This window comes from Nicotiana tabacum, chromosome 11, assembly GCF_000715075.1.
Source record: "Nicotiana tabacum cultivar K326 chromosome 11, ASM71507v2, whole genome shotgun sequence".
NCBI classification, from domain to species: Eukaryota; Viridiplantae; Streptophyta; class Magnoliopsida; order Solanales; family Solanaceae; genus Nicotiana; species Nicotiana tabacum.
The window spans coordinates 154103236-154115080 of record NC_134090.1 but is presented as its reverse complement, the minus strand read 5'-3'; positions in this window follow the sequence as shown (position 1 = coordinate 154115080).

Below are 11845 nucleotides of genomic sequence, written 5' to 3'. Positions count from 1 at the left end.
GCCCAAGTTTTATCCTTTCCTTGCGGACGAGATTAAAATATGACCTCATTTATTAATTAGTCCTACTTAAATAAAATAACTATTAAAATAAGACTAACCGTCAAAACAATACTATTTTTGGTATTTTTCAAGATTAAAAATGACTACAAAATATTAATGAAACTATTTTTTTTTTGTAATTTTTATTTTCTTATAATAAAATAAAGTAAAAGAGTCAAAATTAGTTGAAATAGTGATATTAGGCCTAAATTAAATATTTACGTGCTAAAATATGAAAAATCTTAGGGAGGGTCAAAAATCACATGTCTACAGCTGCCCCTCTTTGACTGAAAATACGAAGTATTTTCAGACAAAGAACGACTAGACAGGCTTTTTGAACCGACCCTTATTTAGGGAGATCAAAACTAAGAGAAAAGGGGAATGTGACCGAGCCCTGGTATCTGAGCTGCCTACATATCCTTGGCTATAAAGGAATCAGGCCACGTGTAGTTTAAAGGTGAGTGGGATGATGGAGTATACCGAGGTGGAGAGCCGGTCGAGGTGCCGTTCCATCGAGGTTCCAGTCCGCGGTCCTGATGTTACGTCAAAAGTCAAAACATGAAAAAGACTAGCTAAGCCTATCAACTACGAATTATAAGATTCCTATCTATAAGTCTTCTGAAGCTTGATCTTGAGTCTTGAGTGGTTCTTCATGCAGACTTTAGATTTGAACCTTGACGCTTGCTAGTTGCAGGTGCTAGTTCATCCTTCTTCAGCTTTTCGGATCAAGACCAGGCATGTAGTGCTTGTGACCTTGGCCATGTCTTGAGCAGCCCACATCTTTCATCAACTTCTGCATTTGGATTAACTTCTTGCCTTTCTTTTTTTTTCTTTATCGTGACTAACTTTTGTTGATCACCTCGGACTTTTAACTCGCATTATTGTCGCGAGCTTCTTTTGTTGCTGACTTGAATTGTATTCTGAAGTGAATTCTCTTATTCTCCAGGTAGGCGCCTGATCGCCAATACTTGACCTGTCTTCCTTCGAACTTGCTACTTTCCCTTTGTTCTCCAGGTGGGCTCCTGATTGTTGTCTTCCTTTGAACATTGTTGCTTCGCTTCAATCTCCGGGTGGGCTCCTAATTACCAACACCTGCGCTGCTTTTCCTCGAAACTTGAACTGCTTCCCTTTGTTCATAAGGTGGGCTACTGATTGTTGAACTCCTTTGAACCTCGTTGCTTCCCTTCGTTCTCCAGGTGGGCTCCTAATTGTTCTCTTCCTTTGAACATTGTTGCTTCCCTTCGTTCTTCAGGTAGGCTCCTGATTGTTGTCTTCCTTTGAACATTGCTTCTTCCCTTCGTTTTCCAGGTGGGCTCCTGATTACCAACACTTGCGCTGTTTTTCCTCAAAACTTGAACTGCTTCCCTTTGTTCTTCAGGTGGGCTCCTAATTGCTGAACTCCTTTGAACCTTGTTGCTTCCCTTCGTTCTCTAGGTGGGCTCCTGATTACCAACATTTGCACTGCCTTTCCTCGAAACTTGAACTGCTTCCCTTTGTTCTTCAGGTGGGTTCCTGATTGCTGAACTCCTTTGAACCTTGTTGTTTTCCCTTTGTTCTTCAGGTGGGCTCCTGATTGCTGAACTCCTTTGAATGTTGCTGCTTCCCTTCGTTCTCCAGGTGGGCTCCTTATTACCAACATTTGCACTGTTTTTCCCTCGAAACTTGAACTGTTTTCCTTTGTTCTCTAGGTGGGTGCCTGATTTCCAACTCGAACTGACTCCTCTGAAACAACTGTTTTCCCTTTGTTCTCTAGGTGGGTGCCTGATTTCTGAACTCGAACTGACTCCTCTGAGACTGCTGCTTTTCTTTGAACCTGAATACAACAAAACAAACAAATAAAAGAAATTTTTCTGCCCCAGTTTGATATTGGGAGCTTATGTGAGTAGAACAAATTCTAAACTAAAATCCTTTATCCTGAAATTTCAAACCAAACCTTATCTCAAAAGTGAAAAGCTTAGATGCCAAATTACACTTCCCAAAAGTAGCCCTCTCGTCAGACCTTGTTATTTGCGAGGATCTCAAAACTTACCAAATCCTGTTATCTAGGAAGGTACTGGAATTCACTACCGAGCCTGTCTGGTACCTGCTTTCCTAATGGAGATTTTCTCCGGAACAAACAAAATTTCCTACCCCTGTTTCAATCAAAGAAAACTTGTGAATTTAAACATGGTGGTTGGTTTGTGGCCTTGAACTTTGAGGGAGAAGCTCCTTCACTTCCGGTGGTAACTTCGGTTTCAAATTGAAAGACCTTGCCTGTTTATTGACTGACCACTTTTCTCTATCACCTTTATCACGGAGAATACCTCTGATCCGTTCAAACCCAATACTGATCATCTGTTGCATTGTGCTCGTACTGACATATACCAAACCTTTGTGTTTCGCATGAATCCCAAAGTACGTCAATTGCCACCCACTCAGTGCGCATATTGTTTTTTCCTGACTTAAATGACTTGCCTTGGACTTGAGGTCTATTGCTCCTTCACTTGCCATGATATACTGATTTTCGCTTGGAAAACCTTGATTGTCCCTGGTTAACCACTTCCTTTGTCAATCTTATCACAGAAAATACCATTGATTTGTTCAAACCCAATCCCTCTATCTGTTGCATTGTGCTCATGAATTGATATATACCTAACCTTCGCATTTCACATGAACCCCAAAGCACGTTGATTGTTATCAACTCAGTGCGCATGTTGTTCTTTCCTGACTTACGCCATTTTGATGTGCTAGCCAGATCCCGTTTTGTGCAATTGGAAAGCTGGTGGCAAATTTTGATGGCATTTTTCACTTGTTCTGACCAAACAGACCCGGGAAAAGGGAGTAAACAAGATAGAAGGAACAAAGTAAAAGACAATGGAAAGAGATGATTCCTAACCAGAAAACTACAAAGTAGAAACTTATCAGATGTGTATACCAACTCTAATGACCATGACATGCACCTTTGGATTAAGTGGAATAATCTGTCAAGCAAGTCTGATGTTTAACTCTTGTTATACCCCCTAAACCGTGAAATTGGGCTTCAATGCTCCGATTATCCAATCTAATTCCCGATCCTTATTCGACTTGTAGTGCCCGAAGGGTTTTCACTATCAAGCCTCTCTCATTTTGTTATTTCTCTCGACTCACCGTCGCCTTATGGTACCTGTGAAGGTTTTCACCAATAAAACTCTCTTATTTTGTTCCTTTCTTCTTATTTCCTCCGATTTTGCAGATGACAAGGCATTACCCATAGTAAAACATCATATACCCTTGGCATGCCTAAACTCAGCACTCTCAAAGATTTTCTGGGATATCGTTTTTTGGACTGTAATATGGCTTTTGGACAGGGTTAGAAAGAAATGATATCATAAAGGCTCAAAGTAACTATGACAACGAGGTTATTTATTTACAACTTTTGGAATCCATTCTAAAAACTTTGCCTCAATTTCTAAAACAAGGGAATTTGATTCTTTTCTTTTTGGGATGGAATTTCTGCCCACTCTCGACTTCGTGGGATCATGAAATATTTATTTTGTATGACCGAACCATAAGGCTGCCTACGTATCTTGTGGTGACAAGAATCAGGTCAAACGTAGTTCGCAAAACTACTTTTTGTTACTATTTGCCTTTTCTTTCTTTTCCTTTTTTTTTCTTTTTCCTTCTTTTTTTCCTTTTTCCTTCTTTTTTTTCTTTTTTTCTTGTTTATCTCTATTTTATCTCTTTTTTTTGAATTTGCCTTTTGGAATACTTTGTAAAATAAACCCATGGGGACATAAATTCTTCCCTCTTTTTTCGTATGACTCTAAATCGATTCCAAAAAAGGGGAGGTCAAAGAAATTAGTGCAGGCTCAAAAGGGTGTCAAATGGTATAAGTGTTTGGGTAGCTGAAAGAGGGCCTCCCAATCCCTAAAAATGCCAAGTACAACACATGCAACTTGAAATGAAAATTGAAGATCATGGACAATATTTCTCTAGCAGCTTCGGCATTGATATTACTGATATGCCTTCCACTCTTCTTTAGCGCCTTATCAATTACAAAACCCTCATTGGGTGATTCCCTTTTTACAATGGATATCCTCCGTCAATTCGGAGAAAACTTCCTTGACTTTATTTTGTAACTTGAGATGCATTTGAACTCAAAGTTGCTTACTTCAAATCGTCCGGGATGCACTCTTCTTTAACGAATTATTGTCACCCTATTAACTTCCCAAATTATTTGCCCCAATTTCACATGGTTCGGGCTTCAAATGATCTCAAAATGTCCAAATCTATACTTATTTCCCTCAAATGTCCTTATCATCTTCAAAATTGTTTCATTGCTTTATGATTAAACTAACTTTAAAACCATGCCTAGAATTATGTGTGCATGTCATGTTACTAGAGCCAGCATGAGAAAAAAAACTATAAAAGAAGAAGAGAGATAAACAAAAAAAATGACCAGAAATAACAAAAAACAGGAAATTGCATTAGATAGACGGTGAAAGGGTTTGAACAACAAGACAAGCAAAATAAACTGGGGTACAACCCTGGAACAAACCTAGATAACACTATGAGTTACTACGACTAAAGGAACTAGGCAAAATAAAAGTATAGAAGGGTTTGAGTCACAAGACAATATCCGGATTACAACCCTAAAAATAACCCGGACAACAGAAATGGCAACAAAATAAACCACCACAACTCCTCCTCGAGCTAACCAAGAATGGAGTGTCTTTCCAATTACCAAGCACGACATCTTAGCCACTGGGTTCGCATCACCATTACTAGGACCTTCACAAGTCTCCATCACATTGACTTTAGCGAATTGCGTTTGGGTCCCTTTTGCTGGCTCGTTTTTAAGATCAAACTCTGATAGCACTGAAAGATTCGCAGCACGTGGACCTTCGAGGATCTCAGAAGAATTCTCATATTCCTTTTCAAAACAAATTATACCCACCATATGCGTCTTATTATGAACAGGCGATGGACTTTGGCTAGTGTCTACTGCATCTGGATTTTGCACGACAATGTCACCTGCATCAATAAGCTTCTGAATTGCTTTTTTCAGGTACCAACACTTTTCGGTGCTGTGACCTGGGGCATTGGAGCAATATGCGCACCTTTGAGAAAAATCAAACTTATTTGGCAGAGGGTTTGGCATTTTTATCTAAATCGGCTTCAACATGTCCAATTGCCTCAACCTTTGGAACAAACTAGCATATGATTCTCCAATATGAGTGAAAGCCTTTTCTTTTTTCTGTTGTCTTTTTAGTTTGTATTCTGGCTTCAGTTGGAACCTTTTGCGGCCAGGTGGCTGATATGTTTGAGGGGGCGGGTAAGACATTTGGGGAAGTGGTGCAGGCCATTGCGGGCCTTACGGGTGTGGAGCATATGGTGGTGCATTGTGGATAGGGTACTGGGAAAGTGATGTACGACTTTGGGGTTTCTGTGGAGAGAAGTAGCATTGGGGAGGATCATCTGGTGCACAAGGATATCCATGGGGTCGATGTCAAGGCTGAAAGCGTTGAGCAAGAATGCCCAGCGGATCATCTTTTCTATTTCTCTTTCTTCCACCTAAACTTACTAGGATGTTCTGAATGTCTTCCGTAGTATCTTTCAATGCCGAATAACTCATGATTTTGCCTGACTTGATTCCCTCTTCTACCATCTCCCCCATTTTTACTGCATCATTGAAAGGTTTACCCAAGGTCGGAATCAAATGACTGAAGTAGGTGGGCCCCTGGACTTGTAGGAAAAGCTCAACCATTTCTTCTTCACCAATCGGGGGACTGACTCGAGCAGCTTGCTCCCTCTATCTGAGCCCAAACTACCTAAAGCTTTCCTCCGGTTTCTTTTCCATCTTAGATAGGGAGGAGTGGTCTGGGGTAATGTCTAATTTGTATTGGAAGTGTCGAACAAAATCTTGAGCCATGTCGCCCAATGTATACCACTTACCGACATCTTGACGATTATGCCATTCCAAAGCTACCCCAGTCAAGCTCTCACTGAAATACGTCATCAACAAATCATGTTTCTCGCCAACACTTCTCATTTCACTGAAATAAACCCTCAAATGGGCTACCGGATCTCCACACCCATCATACAAGTTAAACTTTGGAACTTTAAACCCCGCGGGCAGGCGAACGTTAGGGAACATACACAATTCTTTGTAAGACATGTTAACCTGGTCTCCCATCCCTTGCATGCTTTTCAGCTTCCTGGATATCTCATCTCGCCCTTCTTTTCCTGCTGAACTCTTATTTTCTACATGAAGCTCGTTCTGAGGGTTCTAATTGTATGAGTCAGGAACCTTGTGGGCAACCTCCGAGGGGTAATATTGAGCATCATGAGCTTTGAGTGGGTGTTCATTGTTGGGAATAGTGGATAGGACAGGAGGGCAATTTTTGGGATAGGTAATTGGTAGATGAGTGATAGAGCTACTAGGGTGGTTGGGAAAGCCATGATAAACGGGTGGATCTGGAGAGTATGTGGGATCGTCTGGCGTGTGTCCGGAGTTTGGGTAAGGGCAGCATCTAGGAAGCTAAGTGGTGGCGGGGCTGGTGCCTTCCCATTCATCCAGGCCTGATACATGTCTGTCATGTGTTGTCTTAACATCCTTACCTCATCAGCCAAACCGGTGTCATGTTCAACCAATTGCTTTTGGGCACCCGTATCAACCAACTCAGTTCTGTTGTCGTCTACCATTGCCTTTCGACCTTATGTTGTAGAGAAGAGTTACCACTTTAAGAACCACAAACCAACCACCTTTCTGCTATGAAGATGAAGTCATCACGTTACCGTTAGGGCATTTAACATAAGATAATCTCACTTTATGTGCAATACACCTAGCCACAGTTATCGGTTCTAAAATGACCTCGAGGGTACGAAGGTCAGTTGGCATCATCCCAATTTGTTCATCTCAATCCTCTCTTTTCTTTGCTTTTGTAGCACTTGCTTGCTCATTTTCTTTCCTCTTTTTTTTTGCTAATTATCACTCTCTTCTTTCCTCTCATTTCTCACATCCCATCATTTCACCCCTTTTTTTCTTTTCTTTTTTTTTCCTTTTGTTTTTTCATAAAAAATAAAAAAAAATCGATCGAACTCTATGTAGCTTGCCTACGTATCATGATACCGCATGAATCAGATCTTTGCGTAGTTCGAAAAAATCGGGAATAAAGTAAACAAACTAACGTTCTCTTTTTCTCTCTCTTTTTTTACCTTAATGACTACTTTGATGAGAAAAGAGAAATAAAAGAAGCAAATCCTTTTTTTTTGAATTTTCTAGACTTAATGTTCTATAACCTATTCTAAACTCAAGTTTAACGAGCATATATTTTTCTTTTTTTTTTCTTTTTGAAACAAATACTCTATGAAGAATTATTAAGGAAAAACCCTACAAGAGAAAAAATATTTTTTGATTCTTTTTTCTCTTTTTTTAGGAAGGAAATCTAAAGAATAAACCAAAGAAAAATATTTTGAATTTTCATTTGATATCCCTGAAGAAAGATTTCGAAACGAGAAATGAACAAGATAAAAATGTTTTTGGATTTCCGTTTTTGATTACCTAAGGAAGAAACTTTAAAGATAAACAAAAGATAAAGTATGTTTTTTTTCTTCTATGTACAAAATCCTAAAGTTCTAATGAAAATAAAAAGAAATTTTTTTTCATTGTTCATTAATTTCCCAAAGAAGAACCTTAAAAGAAAATCTTTTTTTGAATTTTTGGAACTAATATCTTAAAGAAAACTTTTAAAGAGATACTAAAAGAAAATTCTTTTTTTTTTTGAATTTTTAGTCTTAATGTACTAAAAGGAAGTATAAAAGCAATTTTTTATTTTAAGTTCTAGATATTAATTGCCTAAAGGAAAAACCACCTCAATTTTTTTTTTAAAATTTCTAGGAGTAGTATTTCTAAAGAAAATTCTAACGGAAATATAAAACACAAAATTTCTTCTTTTTTTTTTTTTGCTTTTTTTTTTACTTGGTACACATTTCCAAATACAAAATAAGAAATATAATAACAAAAGACTCAGCAAACTTAACTAGACTATTACAAACTCTAACATCACCTAAAAGACTGAATACTACTATACAGGACTAGAAAGTAAAATATGAACAATAGACTCAAAAACATGAAAAGGCTCCTCGGGCAGCTCCTCCTGGGGTATCTGTTATGCTCAAACTCTGGTAAGTAGATCCACACCTGTATGAGAAAACTTAAACCAACACTATGTGAGACAATAACATTCCCTACTAGACACATGCAAGACATGGTTGCGACTATTTTTCTAAAATTAACCTATATGGCTAAAAGTGGCTAAAAATGCAAGATTTGACTAAGACCCCGCGAAGCCAAGAACCTAAACTCACTAGGAAGACCGGACCCTATGTGGGTTGCCTATGTATCACTCCCCAAAAGATGAGAATCAGGTATGCGTTGTTCGAGCAATTTGGATACAGGTGAGAATTAAAAAAAAAAACTAATTTAGAGAAAAATATTTTGTCTTTTTTTGGAAAATGATGAAACATGTAAACTCTTTTTGGATTTTCTTTTCTATTTTTTTTTTGATTTTTTCCCTTTTTTAAAAAAAACAATGACGGGGAAAATGCAAACTCTTTTTTCGGATTTTTTTCATTTTCAATTTTTTTGGTTTTTTCTTTTTGAAAAGGTATGCAAGAAAATTATAACTGGGCCCCACTTGCTTCATTTTTATACTTCAACCTTTTTTCTTTCTCATTTTTTTCCTTTTTCTATTTGCCCTCAACTATCATTGGTCCGTCAAATGACCCTTTTACCCTTGAAGAAATGCAACATGTAGCACATAGGATGCATCAAGATGGTTTGTTATTTTGGGTACATCTGTCCTAGACGGACCCAACCCCTGTGTTAAGTCCCCCAAGTCAGATGCATGTGATGCAAACAAGCGTTCCTATTAGGGATTCGGCATGATGCTATGTTATTCTAGGTTTAAAAACCAGGGTTTATTTGTTCTAGACCTGGCTTACCCGAGCGGACAGCTCGAGCCGAGGGGGGTAGTGTACCAGGAATACAAAAGGTTCACCGGCTTTGCAACTTGTCCAAACCTCGTTCTAAAATTGGAATATGACTCTAACAGAAAAAAAGTCACACGAAATGCACACTTCCCATATGATTTAGAAGACTCAGAGAGAGGAGGGTTTCGTAACAATTTATATACAGGTCAAATAGTATCAAAGCAGTAAAAGTGACACTTAGCACATTAGGCCCAAACATGTGAATAAAACCAGATAATAAATAAAGCCAAATATAACAATTATTCTAAGCTCGAATTCTTGAACCCCGAACCAGAAGTTCTGGGTTCTTATCCCCAGCAGAGTCGCCAGAGTTGTCACACCTCCTTTTTACCACCCCCGGGAAGGTATATAAAGGAGTTTTTCCACTTTAAGTGACAGTATCCAAAATAAAATTATTTATTTATTTTTAGAGTCGCCACTTGGAATATTTTAATTGGTGTCCCAAGTCACCGATTTATTTTAAATCCCAAATCGAGGAAATTCGACTTTTCTTTTGAAGTCTGCGAACCAGAAATTCTAAGTAAGGAATTCTGTTAACCCGGGAGAAGGTGCTAGGCCTTCCCGGGTTTCGTGGTTCTAGTACGGTCGCTTAAACTATTAAAATTGGCCTATTATCTGATTTATTACACGTTTTAGCCTATGGTACAATTTTAACTTATTAAACCGTTTTTAATTGTGAGCACGTGATTTTTGTTTTACGCGACAATCGCTCTAAAAGAATTAAAAATGTATGTGTCATGCGTAATTTAAACCATGACCCGTTTGTTAGATGGAAAATTACAAAAATACGCATTTTTTCTTTTGTCCTGATTTGTTGCCGTGTTTAATTTTGCCTACTTTTAACATTTTATCCGCGTGAAATAAATATGTTAAGTGTTAATTAGTGGTGCTTGGTTTTATTTAATTAGTTTGTGTATTTAGGAAATTAGAAATAAAGAAAAAGAAGACAAAATTTGTTATAAAATGAATTTGGGCCGTGCCCATTTCAAAATCTGGAGCCCAATTGAACAGCCCAAACCCCCAGTCCGAACAGCCCACCCCCAGGACACAAAACGACGTAGTTTAACACCAGAACTACGTCGTTTCAAGGCCGATCCATCTCAACCATTCAAACCAAACTGATCCAACGGCCAAGATCTCACACCTCGTACCCACTAACTAACCCGACCCGTCTTATCCAAACCGACCCCCAAGCTCTGAATGAGAAACGACGCCGTTTCCTCATCAAAAGAAAGATCTGAGCCTTCCATCTCGCCTCATCCAACGGCTAAGATCAACCCCTTCCAGCCATATATAAGCCCGTAACATACCCTGCCCCCCTATCCTAACCCCAGCCTCCGTCTTCAACCTCATTCCCCATCAAACCCTAGAGCCGCCCTTGTATCCTTCACCATGGAAGCCGGCGGCACGGACGCCGGTGACCTCGCCCCTAACACCGTAGAACCCCCTTGACATCCTGAACCCAAATCTATCAACCACACACCTCGAATCCTATCCCACCTTCTCGAATCTTCATTTGAAGATTCGAGTCGGAACCTAATCTACACCAATCTGCCCTAAATTCATACCAGACACTCCCCAGACCCCCCTCGTGACCAAACCATACTTGGTTTGGTCCGAATCTGACCAGGGGAGTATGAATCCCGGATTTGAGTTTGGAACTTTGTAGTTCTTCATCACTGGCCTATGTCCGTCCAAACCAAAGAGATTAAGGTCTAATGGACCTTAATCGAAGTGTTTCTCATCTGAGAAACACTTCGATTAAAGTCCGTTCACCCTTAAGAAAGTCTGTCCAAGTCCGAGTCAAGGTTTTTGATTTTTCAAGACTTGAGGTGAGTCTTGCTTGCTTTCTTTATTTCTGTTTGGTCCATGTGAGTGATTGAATGGCTGTTCATGCTTTGTTTCAATTTGTATCTTTGAATTTTTACCAACTTCTGTTTGTCCACTTTGTTTGAACCACGGTGTTTGTTTGAACCCCTCCTATTCTGATAAGGCATGTGTATTGGTCGTGTTCCAAATTTGTATTGATTAACTGATTCCTCGAAGTATAATTTTGTTTAGCCAGTACAATTCAAGTCATGTGCCCTATACTTTGAATGTCTGATTTTTGGCTACGATTGTGTATGTTAATGCTAATATAGTCGAGTCGACATGAGTCGTCAATTAGTTTCAACTGCCTGAACAAAATAAATCGATTTGCTTCTGTTGAACATTTGCCTGAATCAATTAAGAACCAAGTTCAGTTACTTATAGTTGTTAATATGATTTCAGAAACCTAAGGCTTGATCTGTAATTGAAATCTGAGTTGATAGCATGTGCACTTGTGCACAGCATGTGCATTGTGCACAGCCTGGTCCCTGTACAAAGGGCTTTTGATTTAGAAATGGTTTGACAGCATATGCTGTCAGATATATTCTACTGTCCATGCTTGCTTTTAGTTAATAAAATAGGAAAGGAAAGCCTGCCAGGGAATATTGATGGGGTTATATACTTAAATAACTAATTGGGATCTGAAAAGGTAAAAGACACATGGGAGGGGTACTGTGACATTTGGAAAAGAGGCTGTTAAAAGAAATGGTGTCGAGGCTTATAAAAGGAGACAGAATTAGAGGCAGAGGGGGAGGAAGATATACATACACTGTGAGAATAGAAAAGAAAAAGGGAGAGATACAGAGAAAGAATCAGAACTGAAAAAGAAAAATACACACACTGGAGGGAGATTGAACCTTAGGAGAGCTGGAAATACATACAAATAGATACACATAGACAGAGAGAGTTGAGGGGATAGAGAGGA